This window comes from Lolium rigidum, chromosome 2 (genome assembly GCF_022539505.1).
Source record: "Lolium rigidum isolate FL_2022 chromosome 2, APGP_CSIRO_Lrig_0.1, whole genome shotgun sequence".
NCBI lineage: Eukaryota > Viridiplantae > Streptophyta > Magnoliopsida > Poales > Poaceae > Lolium > Lolium rigidum.
In genome coordinates this window covers 166,264,026-166,281,864 of record NC_061509.1, presented here as the reverse complement: position 1 = coordinate 166,281,864, position 17,839 = coordinate 166,264,026, and the positions used below count along the sequence as shown (strand labels likewise).

Below are 17,839 nucleotides of genomic sequence, written 5' to 3'. Positions count from 1 at the left end.
GAAAACGCAATACTCAGCTCAAGATAATTCAATGAAAACTTAGCAGCAATGTAGAATCTCATTGACATTTTACTCACCGACATGTACTCCTCAATGGTCATTGCCCATTCCTCCGTAGGCTCGTTACCAACATAGTACTCCTTCTTGACCCTCTTACCCTTTTTAGCCCAGAAGGCACTAGCGCTGGTGAACTTTTGGTTGTACCACTCGCTGCGGTGTCAACCTCTCGCAAGCGCCACGCAAAGTGAGACGCGCCTGCGTGTCATGCTCCGGGTCCACACGATAGAAGCACTTCAATCATGCATAAATCAGTTGTGAAAGTCATGAGTTAGCACATTAGGGTCATCAACTATGAACGGTGCTCGAGAAATATATGCCTTACCCGAACTTGGTGGTCACAGCCTCGGCAGCTGTCGCGAAGCCTACGGCAGGGGCATCCTCATAGTCCGCCCAAGTAGTGGCTAGCTTCGTCGGGCCACCGGGGACCGTGCTAAGGGGAGTGTATCTGCCGGGCCGAACTTCTTAATCGAGCCCCAAGCAAGTTGTTAGGCATGCGGGGGGGCTTGGCATCCCATGTCCGAGCTTGCTGCAAATAAATCACACATTAGTACACATGCCAAATTGTTTATTATGCCCAAGATGAAAATACATGTTCGAAATTTCTGAAGTAGTACACTTACTCATCGCTCGAAGGAATGATAAGGGCCTTGTCATCATGGGTCTTCGGCTCCTTCCTCGCATCGGGGACTCTAGCTTCTCCACGAAGCTTCAAGGGCTTCGGCGCACCTTCACCCTCCATGACCTCCAACTCAGCCCTAGAGTCCGACTCGTGTGTAGACTCCGTCTCCATCTCCACCTCCCCACTAGACGGACCCTCAAGGTACAACTCGGGAGCCACGTCGCCGAAGCGGAGGGTGGCTCGTCAAAGTCCATGTGTACCCCGCCGCCACCTCGTCCTCCACCTCGTCCTCCTCGTCCTCGTCCTCGACCTCCACCTCGTCCTCCTCGTCCTCGTCCTCCATCGGTACCATCGGCGTAACGCGGATTTTGCACCGGGGCTCGATCACTCCGTCTAGGCACTCTAGGAATATTCCTCTTCACCTGCGCCAGCGTCTTAAGCAAGCTCTCGGAGTCTGCCTTGCCGCTGCTCATATTGTCCAGTCACCTGCATTGAGAAGAATAAAACAATTAAGCACAAAGACATATTATATGAAGATACTAAGAATAAAAGGCACAATGCAATTAAGAAGCATGTTGACATAATAAAATGAAGATACTAAGAATAAAAGGCACAATGCAATTAAGAAGCATGTTGACATAATAAAATGAAGATACTAAGAATAAAAGGCACAATGCAATTAAGAAGCATGTTGACATAATAAAATGAAGATACTAAGAATAAAAGCCACAATGCAATTAAGAAGCATGTTGACAAATAAATACTAAGAATAAAAGACCCTCACCAGCCATCATCGCTCTCACGCTCACTCTCATACTCCATCTCTTTCTCTTTCTCTTTCTCTCGGCCCACTATCACTATCACTATCTTGTGAGTACAAAGTTGAAGGGTCGACGGGTGGAGGCTCATCATAATTGTCATTCGCCTCAAGTAACTTCTCGAGCATAGATATGTCCTTTAGATCCACCACTGACTCACCACGAGTTTCTGCATCGTTCCCGAGGTCTTCTTGAACAAACGGTTCTAAAATATATTCCCCGAAGTCCTGTTCCTCTTGATAGAAAATCCCCTCGTATGTCACGGGGTCAATGTTGTTGTAATCATCCTCAGAGGGAATCGGTAGGTTACCATGTGGCGATACCTGGAAGACGACTTCCCAACCCTTGAGTTCCGCTTTCTGGCATGGGTAGGGAAAATAATAAACTTGCTTGGCTTGGTGAGCCACAATAAAGACATCGGCTCCGCTATAGGTGGTTGAAGGCTTAACTTCAACTAACCCAATGGACTTATCACTTCTCTCGTCCACCTATTGGGTCGAACCAATGACACTTCAACACGACGATATTGAGTTGCACGTTCGTACGATTGAATGTCAACTCGTATACACTTTGTAACCTTCCGTAGTAATCAAAGTTGTTGGCTCCTTTGGTGAAGACCCCGGTATTTATCGTTTTGGGATTCGCCCGGCCCTTCGGTGCGTCTCGTGTGGAAGCGAAACCCATTCACATCATACTTCTCATACTTGGTCACCTCACGGCTACAACCTTGGGAAACACATTTCAACTCATCTATCATATCAACGTTTCTCTCACGGCCCTACAAGAACATTTCAAATTTGTTGTGTGCATTAGTTACGTGTAATAAGAGGGACAAGTCACATGTTGCAATGTAAGAGGAAAGGTTAGAAATTACTTTTTCCATGAACCATGTCACAAAGTTTTTATTAATTCCGGGAGCACCGTCTTTCGTAGAGTGTCCATCTCCGAGGTTTCGGGCAATTCATCATACGGCCACATTTCATCCGTGAATTCGCCGAAAGGAGAAAATAAGCATTAGACCGAGACGAGGTTACTAGCTGCAAAGTAATTTGTTCACCATTTTACCTTACGAATGGGATCACTTCCTCCATGTTCATCAAGCACATATAGCATTATACAATCCTTCTCTTCGTTCTCCAATTTATATTTTGTTCCTTTACCAGCCTTGCCACCGGGGAATTGGAATAGTTTTAGCTTGGGGTCATTCTCGGGCACGTCGACATTGTAACGAGTGACCGGGTTATGCTGAGTGGGAACATCATCGGGATAGTACGTTGTCGCGGCATCCGCCATCTCCCGAAGGCATATTGCCTCAGCTATGCATGCTTCAATCTTGGCCTTGTTTCCAGTTATCTTTCGAATATACTTAAACTCTCTCTCAATACAGAACTGCCAACGAAACTGCACCGGACCACCCAAGAGTGCCTCGTTGGCGAGGTGCACAATGAGATGTGTCATCGGAGTAAAGAAGCCTGCCAACAAAATAGAACGCAGCCTTTCGGACAACAGTCTATCCTTTGATAATCCATGTTGAGGTCCTTCATAATTCTCCTCGTCGCGTGCAGGCTTTGAGGCAGACAATGATCTTTGGGCAACATGTTACCAGTTGTTTTCAGACTTGCTTCAAAGCCCTCACGGGTGGTGTTGTACCGGGTCTTGACGGCTAGACATTGGGAGATGGCATCGAGCTGAGAAATCGCGGCGCCCTCGTACGGAGGCCTCTTAGCCGCGGCAATCATATCATAGAAGGCCTTCGCGGTTGGCTCTGGTTCCTCCGGCTCGGCGGCGCCTCCGGCTTCGGCGGCGCCTCCGGTTCCGGAGGTGGCGAATCCGGGACATCGGCATGGACGAGATCATCTAGAAAGTCTCTAATTCCATCGTACTCATTGCCATTGAGCCGCTGCCGCATCACCTCACCTCTGTCACGTTCGCGCTCATCAAAGTCGATTTCCGTGACGTACCCATGCATATACCCATATTGCAGAAGGTGTCTATACATTTCATCCTTCCCACGACGTTGACGCTTCACGCAGCGAACACAGGGTCAAAGTGCCCGAACCAGCCCCTTTGTACCACGCGCTAACTCATTCACTAGAAAATGGGTCTTCTTTGTCCACTCATCTGTTTTCTCAGTCGCACTAACACGCTCATTGTACATCCATCCATTATCAACCATCCTCTGCTTTATTGGGAGCCAAACCACAGACATAGCATTTATATCAAATAGGAAATTAAATGCATCATATTTTTATTTATTTTACCGGGCGAAACGCATGCATCAACCTACATCTCTACTAGGTGGGCTCCTAGCAGCCGCCGGATCCGTAGTTGGCTACGTTCTCCATGCTCTACCCCGGTCCAATTTCGGCAGCACCTCCCCGCTGCTCTCCCGATACACGTCTCGGCAAAAAGCCGAGAGGATGTGCATCCGGAGAACAACGGGGAGGCGCCGCCGAAATCCTGACTCGAACCGGAGTAGAACATGGAAAACGTAGACAACTACGCATCCGCCGACTGTCCCGTAAATGCCGCAAGTGTTACGGTTCAAAATATGCGGACCACTAATGCATATTTATCCGCGTAACGCTCGCGGACGGGAAGTGACACCTAGGTTACGCAACTGGACTTGGAAAATGAATCTAGTGACATAAGAAAATGCGGAGATGAAGTTGGAAATTTAGCTCACCCTCGGCTGAAGAGGAAGTAGTCAAACAACGGAGTGTCGATGTCGGCGAACGCCGAGAAGCGCGTCAAGATCCGGGATCGTCACGCCGGGGTGCTCATGACAAGGCGGTCACGACATGGCCTATTATAAATTCACATTATTAGAAAAAATTCACATTTGCATTTCTATTCCCATTATTAAACAAATTCATTTCTATTTCTATTTATTTCTACTATTTCGGCTATATTGTTTAACTATTCGCACGGTAATTCTTTAATTTCAATTTCAATTTCAATTTGAATTTCAATTTCAATTTCAATTTCAATTTGAATTTCAATTTCAATTTGATGAATAAATTGCATGTTGGTTTTTTTCAGGAACTAAACATTTTGGTTTCAATTAGATCAACCAATCAACATTTTACGAAAAACAAAAATAGAAAAAATAGTGGCTAACCCGGTTACCTTTGCAGGGAAGAAGAGGGGTCGGGCAGGGCCTCGCCGACAGTGAAGAGGAGACTAGGCGGCGCGGGGGACCGTGCCGGCGAGCGGCGGCACGACAAGGGAGAGGAGGACGACGGCACCGGCAGGGGAGGGGGAGGAGGAGGACGGCACCGGCGCGTGGCGGCGGGTTGGATGAGGAGAAGGTGGTGGGAGAGGAGGGCGGCCGGAGGGCGGCGCGTGGCGGCGGCCGGGAGGTGGTTGGCGGCGGCCGAGGAGGTGGTTGGCGGCGGCGGGGAGGTGGTTGGCGGCGGCGGCGCGGCGGAGCTCGGGTGCGGGCGAGAGAAGCGAGAGATGGGGGCGCGGGGAAGTGGAGATGAGGTGGTCCGGCTCGACCCGAGGCCGAACCCAACCGTGCCCTAACCCTATCTATGCCGAGGGCAAGGCTATGCCGACGGCAGCCCTCGGCATAGACCCCATTTTTTTATTTTTCAATTTATTTTCTATTTAAATTTTGTGTTGTGTCAATTATATTATAAAATATGCTAATATAGGTCCATACAAATATGTTTTAATCTTCTACATTTCCCTAGCTATGCGCATAAAAAATATTACCATCTTAACTTAATATTTCCTCCGGTAGACGAAACCCTAATCCGGTAGCCCCGCAGATCTACCCCTTTGACCGACCTCCGATGACAGCTGACCCATGGACTTTTCTCTTCCTTTGTGTTCTGTTAGGTCATCGGAACATGTAGTATCAATAGTTACCCTATCTTACATCAATATTTTCTCTGGTAGACGAAACCCTAATCTGGGAGCCCCGCAGATCTACCCCTTTGACCGGCCTCCGATAACAGTTGACCCATGGAGTTTTCTCTTCCTTTGTTTTGTGTTAGGTCATCGGAACATTTAGTATCATCCCATATGATCTCAAGTTTCTCTCCGGTTCACCTCCGAGGGAGTTCCCCCCTATACATGCAGAATCTGCCTAAGTGTAGGAACCCCCTGTCCGAGAAGCCGGACACACATGGGGGGTAGCCTTGGATATAAAACCATCTCAAATCACTTTTGTGCATTCCATGTGGACACACACAAGTTTTGGGGCCCTTCCCTAGATCCGATGCTCGATTTCCGATGAAACCCTAGTTCCGTTGACCGCGCGGTCTACCCCTTTGATCTGCATCCCATCGGGGTCCCCGGTGGGCATATGCCTCCATTTGAGCTTGGTTAGGTCATAGTTACATGTGGAAACAAGGATCATCACATATGATCTCAAGTTTCTCTCCGGTTCACCTCCGAGAGAGTTCCCCCCTATACATGCATAATCTGCCTAAGTGTAGTAACCCCCTGTCCGAGAAGCCGAACACACCTGGGGGGTAGCCTTGGATATAAAACCATCTCAAATCACTTTTGTGCATTCCATGTGGACACACACAAGTTTTGGGGCCATTCCCTAGATCCGATGCTCGATTTCCGACGAAACCCTAGTTCTGTTGACCGCGCGGTCTACCCCTTTGACTGCATCCCATCGGGGTCCCCGGTGGGCATATGCCTCCATTTGAGCTTGGTTAGGTCATAGGTACATGTGGAAACAAGGATCATCCCATATGATCTCAAGTTTCTCTCCGGTTCAACTCCGAGGGAGTTCCCCCTATACATGCGAGAATCGCCTAAGTGTAGTAACCCCCTGTCCGAGAAGCCGGACAGACCCGGGGAGTAGCCTTGGATATAAAACCATCTCAAATCACTTTTGTGCATTCCATGTGGACACACACAAGTTTTGGGGCCCTTCCCTAGATCCGATGCTCGATTTCCGATGAAACCCTAGTTCCGTTGACCGCGCGGTCTACCCCTTTGATCGCATCCCATCGGGTCCCCCGGTGGGCATATGCCTCCATTTGAGCTTGGTTAGGTCATAGGTACATGTGGAAACAAGGATCATCACATATGATCTCAAGTTTCTCTCCGGTTCACCTCCGAGAGAGTTCCCCCCTATACATGCATAATCTGCCTAAGTGTAGTAACCCCCTGTCCGAGAAGCCGGACACACATGGGGGGTAGCCTTGGATATAAAACCATCTCAAATCACTTTTGTGCATTCCATGTGGACACACACTAGTTTTGGGGCCATTCCCTAGATCCGATGCTCGATTTCCGACGAAACCCTAGTTCTGTTGACCGCGCGGTCTACCCCTTTGACTCGCATCCCATCGGGGTCCCCCGGTGGGCATATGCCTCCATTTGAGCTTGGTTAGGTCATAGGTACATGTGGAAACAAGGATCATCCCATATGATCTCAAGTTTCTCTCCGGTTCACCTCCGAGGGAGTTCCCCTATACATGCGAGATCCGCCTAAGTGTAGAACCCCCTGTCCGAGAAGCCGGACACACCTGGGGGGGTAGCCTTGGATATAAAACCATCTCAAATCACTTTTGTGCATTCCATGTGGACACACACAAGTTTTGGGGCCCTTCCCTAGATCCGATGCTCGATTTCCGATGAAACCCTAGTTCTGTTGACCGCGCGGTCTACCCCTTTGATCGCATCCCATCGGGGTCCCCGGTGGGCATATGCCTCCATTTGAGCTTGGTTAGGTCATAGGTACATGTGGAAACAAGGATCATCACATATGATCTCAAGTTTCTCTCCGGTTCACCTCCGAGAGAGTTCCCCCCTATACATGCATAATCTGCCTAAGTGTAGTAACCCCCTGTCCGAGAAGCCGGCCACACCGGGGGGGTAGCCTTGGATATAAAACCATCTCAAATCACTTTTGTGCATTCCATGTGGACACACACAAGTTTTTGGGCCATTCCCTAGATCCGATGCTCGATTTCCGACGAAACCCTAGTTCTGTTGACCGCGCGGTCTACCCCTTTGACTGCATCCCATCGGGGGTCCCCGGTGGGAATATGCCTCCATTTGAGCTTGGTTAGGTCATAGGTACATGTGGAAACAAGGATCACCCCATATGATCTCAAGTTTCTCTCCGGTTCACCTCCGAGGGAGTTCCCCCTATACATGCATAATCTGCCTAAGTGTAGGAACCCCCGTCCGAGAAAGCCGGACACACCGGGGGGTAGCCTTGGATATAAAACCATCTCAAATCACTTTTGTGCATTCCATGTGGACACACACAAGTTTTTGGGCCATTCCCTAGATCCGATGCTCGATTTCCGACGAAACCCTAGTTCTGTTGACCGCGCGGTCTACCCCTTTGACTGCATCCCATCGGGGTTCCCCGGTGGGCATATGCCTCCATTTGAGCTTGGTTAGGTCATAGGTACATGTGGAAACAAGGATCACCCCATATGATCTCAAGTTTCTCTCCGGTTCACCTCCGAGAGAGTTCCCCCCTATACATGCAGAATCTGCCTAAGTGTAGGAACCCCCTGTCCGAGAAGCCGGACACACCTGGGGGGGTAGTCTTGGATATAAAACCATCTCAAATCACTTTTGTGCATTCCATGTGGACACACACTAGTTTTGGGGCCATTCCCTCCGCCCTGCTACTTCTCTCCCGCCCTTTTTTACCGCTCACCCTTTCCCGCTGCTTCTCCCCCGCCCTTTTTTCCCGCCATGATTTCCCGCCAAGTTTTCCCGCCCCCCCTTTCCCGCTCATTCTCTCCCGCCAAGTTTTCCCGCCCACCCTTTCCCGCCCATTCTCTCCCGCCAAGTTTTCCCGCCGTTTCAGCCCCTCGTCGGCCTATATATAGCCATGTCTTCTCCACTAACGACACCAAGCAACATTTCTCCCCTCATCACTTCTCTCATCCAACAAGCACCACAAAATCCTCTCGAGCTGAGCTGCCGCCGAGATGGCTCCTCGTCGCCGTAGCAACACGGGCTTCATCGGCGTTCGCTCGCGGCCTGCGGGACATTTCGCGGCTGAAATCACCGCCGGTGGTACGCGTGTGTGGCTCGGCACCTTCTACACGAAGGAGGCTGCTGCCCGCGCATACGACGTTGCGGCTTGGAGGTTTGGCCGGCCGCGCCACGAAATGAACTTCCCGGAGGTCGGGTCTCGACGGAAGCTCGCAGTCTCTCTGCCGAGCCGCTACTTCGCTCACGGGGTGAAGCGCGGCGGTACGAGTCCGGCCGGCGGCGGATTTATACCACCGAGGCGGACGAGCGGTTCATGGCACGGTGGCGCGAGACCATCCCGGAGCCGTCGAGGCGGAGCGCGCATTCCGGAAGGACAAGCGGACGTACGGGAGAGAGAGGAGGGCGGGAAAGCGGCAGAGGAAGGCTGCGGTTGAAGCAGAGTACGCCAAAGGAGAGGCGTCGACATGGGGGGAGGATGATGAACGGTGGTCGTGGATCTTCACAACCACCGCTTCAGAGGACACCCCCAGCGAGGACGAAGATTTCGACTTCTCTGATTAATATGTGTGTGTGTCGAGTCCGTGTGTCTAGCGTTAAGTGCTTTATTCGTGTGTGGGTGTAGTTCTTTAAATGTTCTGGTTTGTGTGTGCGTCTAGTTCTTTAAGTGTTTTGGTTCCTGTGTGGGTGTAGTTCTTTAAGTGTGTTGGTTCCTGTGTGTGGGTGTAGTTCTTTAAGTGTTTCAGTTCGTGTGTGGGTCTAGTACTTTAAGCGCTTTGGTATGTGTGTGGGTCTAGTTATTTAAGTGTTTTGTATCGTGTCCGGGTCTTAAGTTCTTAAATGTATCACTTTTCTCTCCAGTTCACCTCCGAGGAGTTCCCCCTATACATCCAGAATCCGCCTAAGTGTAGGAACCCCCTGTCCGAGAAGCCGGACACACCTTGGGGGTATCCTTGGATATAAAACCATCTCAAATCACTTTTGTGCATGCCATGTGGGCACACACAAGTTTTCCAGGCGATTCCGACGCTCCGGTGGTCTGTAACTTGGAAAACCCTAGGGCGGGGACCCCACACATCTACCCCTATAGCTTTCTCCGTGCGAGGGTTTACCAGTGGACTTTTTCATTTATTTTGCTTTGTTTAGGACATATGTACATGGAAACCATAGGTTGGGCATACTTTACCATAAAATAGGCTCCGTTCGAGCCATGGCGGGGGTTTCCACATACAGATCCTGGATTTTACCAACTTGGTAGCCCATTATGCGGAAATCGTCAACGCCGGGTACATCCAAGGTTAGACAAACCTTACATCACACTTGTACATGTATGTTAGGGGCAGAAGCAAGTTTTCCAACAATTCGACGCTCCGGTGATCTCGTTAGGGTTAGAGTTAGGGTTAGGGTTAGGGTTAGAGTTAGCAATGTATGTGGAAACCCTAGGGTTAGGGTTAGGGCTAGAGTTAGGGTTACGGTAGGGCGGGGACCCCGCGGATCTACCCATATGTACATCGATAGCAAATGTTGGGCCTAGTGGCTCCGGTTGACCCGTCTGCGAAGAGCGACGTCACCCATGGGACCTACATATGCCATCTACGAATTCTTAAAAAATAGAACCATTTTTTACATAATTCATACTAGTAAATAAATAATAGAAACATATTATAAAGTAATATGAGAGAGGGAAAAAGTAAAAAAAATAAAAAAATCCTATATGCCGAGGGGTGGCCGTCGGCGATAGGGTGCCCATGCCCTATGCCGAGGGTGGCCGTCGGCGTCCGACCGACGCCGTGAGCGGGCGACGACGGCGCGGGCCGGGGCCGAGGCGATGCCGGTGCTACGCCGAGGGCCAAGGTGACGCCGACGGCTGCCCTCGGCGTAGCCTCCTCTACGCCGACGGTATTTGTACGCCGACGGTCGGCTTCCTGAGCTGCCCCGGCGAGGCCGTACGCCGACGGCCCCGATAAAAAGCCGTCGGTGTACTGTTTGGCCGTCGGCGTCTTCTCCCATTCCTGTAGTGAGAGGCTCAGTCAAGTTTTAGTCTTAGTCTCGTTCTGACTTCATTTAGACAACTATAAAAGTTGTGAGTTCATATCTTGAGTCATCCACATCCAAATTGAGGATTTACTAACAAAAACTTGCCCTTGAATGGTCAGATAAACCGATTATCATGGAATCACACTGCTCATACTCAGCGGAGACAGTGAATAAGAATACTCAAGAACGTTCAGCACTAGTGCAAGTCATTTCAGAGATTAAGTTTCTTATGCGTGGTCATAGGTTTATCTCCTTCGTGAAAGTGGACCGTTCGCAGAATAGTGTTAGTCACGGTCTCGCTAATCTTGTGAGATCAGAAGCCCGTACTGTCATGTGGTGAGGCTCAGGACCTGATGGTATCACTCAGGCCCTTGACCTTCACCTCCTTGTAATCACTGATACTTTACATATCCCCTTTTATCCGCAAAAAAAACTACCAGAGAAATGTTGTCGACAATGTACCGATTGTACCTTCATGCCAATGCAATATTTGCGTAACTTCACATTTACGAAACTGCAGTATGTATAGATATAGAGTGAAATAATGGCAAGTGGCAACTGGATATCTGTGGGTCCGTTTGGTAATCTTAAATCTTAATCCGCACCGGTACCACTCCGGTCCAATTATTTAGTGCATGGAGGTTGGCAAAACGAAGGACCTACAGCCACCTTGTCGCGACTGTGTCGTCCACGCAAAGGGGGGACCAGAAAATCCTGGCGACCTCATGTACCTTCACATCATATGAGGCCATGGAAATGCCATGTAGATGCATTTGGCTACATGAGGCCATACGAGGAACTCGTGTGCATATATATGTTTTGTTAATGCTAGATCATATATTCATATTTTGATATGTATGGTCCTGGAACATATATAGATAAACAAGAAGGTGACACGTCAACTGTCAAGTGACAATAATTATCAGCTCTAGGCCAGCACTTAAGGATATATGAAGAAAACATGTGTAGCTATCTTCCTCATGAGCACGTCTAGCCTCCGCACGTTCTACCAAACAAGGGCTCATAGAAGTCACATCTCCACCACGAAAACGTCTCGTGATGTGTCTGCTGAGGGAGGCCCCGAAAACTACATCACCACTGCCAAGGAGGAATCGCGACGTCTGCCAGTATCCACCCACACGGGCCCCTCCAAACTGCATCCAGATCGATGGATATGGACCGCGGTAATCTCCACAGACTAAAGTTCAGTGGAGACACGAAACGCTATCTGTGTTCACTCAGGCGGCACACAGGCCTACTGTTTCCTACTTTCTCGAAGCGAAGCACCCTGGTCAATGGATTGTATGATGGTAAACCTGCTGATTTTCAGCCTACAAGATCTTTTCGATAACGTTTTTGGAGCTGTGAAACTGCCGAGCATGGACACCGTCACGTACATGCCGCTGCTGATTACTGCAGATTTCAACCGTGGGCCATCGAGAAAAGTCTTGCACAATTTGGTGCGCATAGCAGAGATTTTGGCACCAGGAGAGAAATTGTTTTGTCCAACTGAAGATATGATGGGTACATGTAATCAGGTATATGGCCACTCATGCTGAAGTGCCACCAAATGACCAAAATGCAGTCACCGTATTATTGCCTGATCGTGTTCCTTGATGGGGTACACTGTGAGAGCATCATATGATGTTTTTCTTCGAAATGGAGCAATAGTGCGCTCTCTGGATAATCTGAATTGTCGGTTTTCCGAATCGATTGAACTTTTTTTTTTGCGAAATTCCACCGATCTATTAATAATAATCATTAATAGCAGTACAAACTAACCCAAAAGTAATAAAAATTACAAGTAGGTCTTCCAACCACCTAGCGACGCCTACAAACACTGACACGAGCCGAATGGCTACAGACACAGTACTGACTGACTGCCAACAGCAACTGGAGAAATCCCGGTTGCATCTCACATTTTTCCATACATGTCTACAATCAAACAAGCGCATAGCCACTCGGTTTAAGAGGTTGGAAGAACCTAAAAACCATTCTGCACATCTTACGCATGAATAGCAAGATGAGCGACTCACTTAAGAGGTTGGAACCTAAAATTATTGTACACGTCTTAGCTTAACCTACACCCCTTACAGCTTCTCCAAGTCCCGTGGCACGGACAAGCTCCAAAAAGAGAGAGGCGATCGTTAAAAGCCATGTAGTTCTCGCAACCCGACTGCCCCTCACACTGCAATCTAGCCAGAGTGCATCCTCCCCGAGAGTTGGTCGCTAACACCATGTTTTCTTCGGATACGAACAAGCATAGCGAGCTCCTCAGCACCACAGGGAACAACACGGACTAATCTGACAACGTCCAATTTTCTATATTCGCTAGATTGGGAATTTTATAAATTTCTCCCATGTGATTTGGTTAGTGAAATTCCTAGAAATCTTTGTGTAGATGCCATACTGCTGGTTTGCAAGACAAATATAGACATTGCATTAAAGGAGAAATACTTATATTAGAAGATTTGAACTTCACAATCATTATAACACAAGTGTTAGAGGACTCTGGTCATCATATCCCAATCTTTCACATCAGGATTTGCTTGATTTGTACTTCCAGATTATTGAGTTCTTGATTCAAAGGCTTTTCTTTTTGGGCAAATCAAGAGAGTGCATGCAAGATGGTCAGTCCTGGCCGATAACGATCTATTTTTAGTAGAGTGCCAATCAGCTCTTACACAGTTTTGGAGATCTTGTTCTTTGAGCCAACAACTTTCAAATTTCAAAGAACGCTTAACTCTATGGATATGACCTTCAGTAAAAAGTTGGTGGCTTTGAGCCGTCAATCACCAACTTTCTTCATATATAGGTTAATGTTTTAGGTGTTCTGAATGGGGCATGGAAATGCTGAGCTCATCACATAAACATTAGGTCAATGAATATAACTTAGCCATGCGCATTTATCAACTCGAGGACAGCACATTTCTATGGACACTCAACGTGCTGGTGTGAACCAACTGTGACCATTGGGTGGTCACATGGTTCAGGGCACCCCGAGGAAAAGCAAGATCTGGGTAAGCAGGCATTCACTACTTATTCATTTCAAGTTTGCTTATTACCATTATTACCTCCAAAGAAATGATCATATTATATCATACGCGTAGAGGTTGTGTCCACCTGTACAACTGTTATTGAAGTTTATTTGCACCATAGCTACATGCTCTCTTTAAAATTGTACTTATGTACGGATGATCTTTACGAATTTTCCTGTTGGACATAATCATTAGACCTGAATGTACGGCCGGACGGTGAGGGCATAATAGGTTGGGCTTGTGCTCAGACATAAGAGAAAATGACACAGAAACATTAAAGGAGCATCACATGTTGGTAGCCTGATCACATGTTGTCAGTGTTTCCCTGTCAAATGAACAATGTCAACAATCTTTTCCTTGGGTCGATCTGCCTTTAAGCACAAAATCACGAGATCCCTGTAAAATTAGTTGTAGATGGACCTTTCTATCAGTTCCCGTGGCGGAGCACAGTTTTGCTGTTACTTTCTTCCCCTTTTGCCGAAGACGACAGCAATGTGATCTCCCTGCTGTTTGCAGATCATACAAGTGCACTTGCTTATAAGTAAGCCGCCATGTATGCGTGATAGTTTTGACCAGAAACTGTTAAAGAGCAGCATGGCATGCTGTGGTTCACGAAACGTCAGGTGAGCGTCCTCTCCAGCAGTGTCAACTTGCTTATCAGGGTAAAATTGTTTGACATTTCAACCAGCCTGGCAAAGTCATTCAAACTCCAATTCTTCCTCGCCTGAATCTCTTCTGTACTATATTCGAAAAACATAGGATTGAACTGATGAAACTGATGACTTTATGCATATAGAATTTCAGGCATGTTGGTTCGATAGTTCACTGTTTTCCCATCACTGCATATAGTGGATGTTCCAATGTCGCAGACCAAAAATTCCGACCCAGAAAATCCATTATGTTCACGTTTTCGAGACTATGCCATATTATCTTACTTGCATTTCATGTTCCAGGTTTCAGAACGATCTCGAGATCCAACACTTGAAAGCAAGCTCCTTGGAGAGCCCATCAACGAGCAGAAAGCAGAGCAAATTACCTCACGATCCAAGGAAATGCAATCTAGGCTCCCGGGGCTGCCCGGAGAGGTCGTGCAGAAGCCTCAAGGACAGGGTGCTGTCGCGGGCGTTCTCGGAGGAGCTGGACTCGCTGATGCACTCAGGCAACCAGCTGCTCTTTGACCCCCGCGGCCGGGTGATCCACCTGTGGAACAAGATCTTCCTCACGGCGTGCCTGTTCTCGCTCTTCGTCGACCCCTTGTTCCTCTACCTCACTGGGACACAGCAGAACATGTGCATCGAGTTCAAGTACTCTCTGGCGCTGACGCTATCCATGATACGGTCGCTGCTGGATGTCTTCTACGCGGTCCACATCTTCCTCCGCTTCCGGACGGCCTTCATCGCGCCGTCTTCTCGGGTGTTCGGGAGAGGGGAGCTTGTGATTCAGCCCTACAAGATTGCCAGGAGGTACCTCTCATGTACCTTCTGCTTCGATCTCATCACCGCACTGCCTCTACCACAGGTAACGTTCGTCAGATGTGGCACACCTGAAACAACACCGAGAAATTATTCTGTGGAATCTTCTGAAATATAAATATATATATATATGTCTGTCTCTCGCTGTCAACAGTTTGTGATCTGGGTTGTCGTGCCTAAGATGAAGGAATCTGCAACGGCAAACCGGAAGGACATCCTTCGCTTCAGCATCATCTTCCAGTACCTCCCCGGCTTTTACAGATCTTCCCGCTCACGAGGCAGATCGTCATGGCCACTGGAGCCATGACGGAGAACGCATGGGCCAGCGCCGCATACAACCTCATACTCTACATGCTCGCAAGCCACGTACGTGCGTCGCTGCTAGGTTTCTCCAGTTAGATCCTTTTATTCCTAGTATATGCTTAATCCATTTTTACTGACATTCAATAGACTGGAAATGCAGGTGCTGGGAGCCTTGTGGTATCTCTTCTCGGTGCAGAGGCAGGAAGCATGCTGGAGAGAAGCGTGCCATCTGGAGGCCCCCATGTGTCAGACTGAGTTCTTCGACTGCAATACTGTCAGCAGCAACAGGACCATCTGGTACGAGCTGAGCAACATAACAAGCCTGTGCACTCCGAGCAATAGCTTCTACCAGTTTGGGATTTACGCAGAAGCGTTTGACTATAAAATAACGACATCGGCGTTCACCGAGAAGTACTTCTACTGCTTCTGGTGGGGACTAAAGAACCTAAGGTTAGGAACTAAATGAATCTATACATGTGAATTCTTCGTCAGTTACATATTGGCCATGTTTCTAACTAATGCAAAAAAAATATTTGTGTTTCAGTTGCTTAGGACAGAACCTTGCAACAAGCTTGTTCATTGGAGAGATAACATTTGCAATCGTCATTGGCGTTCTTGGGCTGGTCTTGTTTGCCCTGCTCATTGGCAACATGCAAGTAAGAACTCGTTCCTTCTGCCCAACCAATCATGCCCGCAGAGATAACCACAACTGACACTTCTAGCTCTGCCTTTGCACTTAATCAAGTCTTACCTCCAAGCAACGATGATCCGGCTAGAGGAGTGGCGGACGAAGCGGACGGACATGGAGCGTTGGATGCACCACCGGCAGATACCCCAGCCGCTGAAGCAGTGCGTGAGGAGGTACCAGCAGTACAAATGGGTGGCCACCCGGGGCGTCGACGAGGAGGCCTTGCTCAAGGACCTCCCCATGGACATCCGCCGTGACATCAAACGCCACCTCTGCCTTGACCTCGTCCGAAGAGTGCCGTTGTTCGACGAGATGGACGAGCGGACGCTGGAGGCCATCTGCGAGCGGCTGCGACCGGCGCTGTATACCCGGGGCACGCGTCTGGTGCGCGAGCTGGACCCCGTGGACTCCATGCTCTTCATCATCCGGGGGTACCTCGACTCATACACGACGCAGGGTGGGAGGTCTGGCTTCTTCAACTCGTGCCGCATCGGAGCAGGGGAGTTCTGCGGAGAGGAGCTCCTGACATGGGCGCTGGACCCGAGGCCCTCCGAGTACCTGCCACGGTCCACGCGCACCGTGCGGGCAGTATCCGAAGTCGAGGCATTCGCACTCGTCGTGGAGGACCTCAGGTTCGTGGCGTCACAATTCCGGCGCCTACACAGCGCGCGGATCAGGCACAGATTCCGGTTCTACTCGCACCAGTGGCGGACGTGGGCGGCGTGCTTCATCCAGGCCGCATGGCGCCGGCACAAGCGTCGCCGAGCGTCCATGGAGCAGAGGATGCCCGAGGCCAGCGACGCTCGGACAGGAGGGCGAGTGAGGTGTCGTCGTCACAGTATCGACGGCAAGGCGCTCAAGAAGCCCATGGAGCCAGACTTCACAGAAGAACAAGATGACTGAATTGGTTTTCCTCGTCATTTAACTTGTATGGTGTAACAGAATTGTTGATGAGTCTTAGTGCTTATATTCTGGAATTATCGGTTTACATTTCTTGCTCTAACACCTACTTGGCAACTTCAGCCTGGCATGGTTATATTTTTTTACATTTTTTGAGAAAAGGCAAAATCTTTGCCTATTTCCCTCTAAGAAGTTTATGTCAGAAACTTTGCCAAACTGATCCGATACGAAAGCCTACTCCAGCGGCAAAATTGCACCCAAAGGTTTCGCTCATGTGGCACCCCAAAGAGCGGCATTCCGCTTCTTAATTGTTGATACTACAATGGATGGCATGGAAGCAAAGCTTCACAAAATCCATACCTTTCTTTCGTTCCAAATTTTCCAAGCGGTGAGCATTAGCAAATATGATAGCCGGTATGATAGCCGTTTAGCTGCTGTCCATTATCCCTGTGATAGAGTACCACCAATCTTCAACCGTGGTCTGATTGTTCCATTGTGAGTTGTCAAAATACTCCAAGTCAAGCCACTCCTTGATACCCTTACAAATTTGAATATGAGGTATGTCGTGGTTTGGTTCCCTCTTGCAAAGTCGACAAAGGCCACAATGGGGCCAAACGACGAGCGGGCGAGCCGGTCCACTGTCCATACATGGTTTGGAGAATGAACCAAGTGAAAAACTTGCATTTGGGAAAGCCCAATTCTCCCATACCATCTGCTTCATGAATGATGTGGGTGTCATCTCAAATTGCACCACATAGGCCGAGGCTGCGAAGTACTTCTCATGATTTGTAAGCTTCCAAGTAATTGTGTCCCCTGCGCCATCGATAAGGTGCGCCTCTTGAAGCTTGCTCCAAAGGGTGTATAACTCGTTGATGTGAAGGACCGAGCTGCCACATAAGTCTTGATCTAAATCCTTGTGCAGTGTTAAGTTCTTTATGTTTAGATATGGCGAGAATAGATGGCACGATGTCTTT

The 17,839-nt window shown here is 48.8% G+C and overlaps 1 pseudogene; it reads left to right on the top strand.

Moving 5' to 3' along the window:
* The first annotated feature begins 14,009 nt into the window (after positions 1-14,009).
* On the top strand, positions 14,010-16,955 carry LOC124687648 (annotated as a pseudogene).
* The last annotated feature ends 884 nt before the right edge of the window (positions 16,956-17,839 follow it).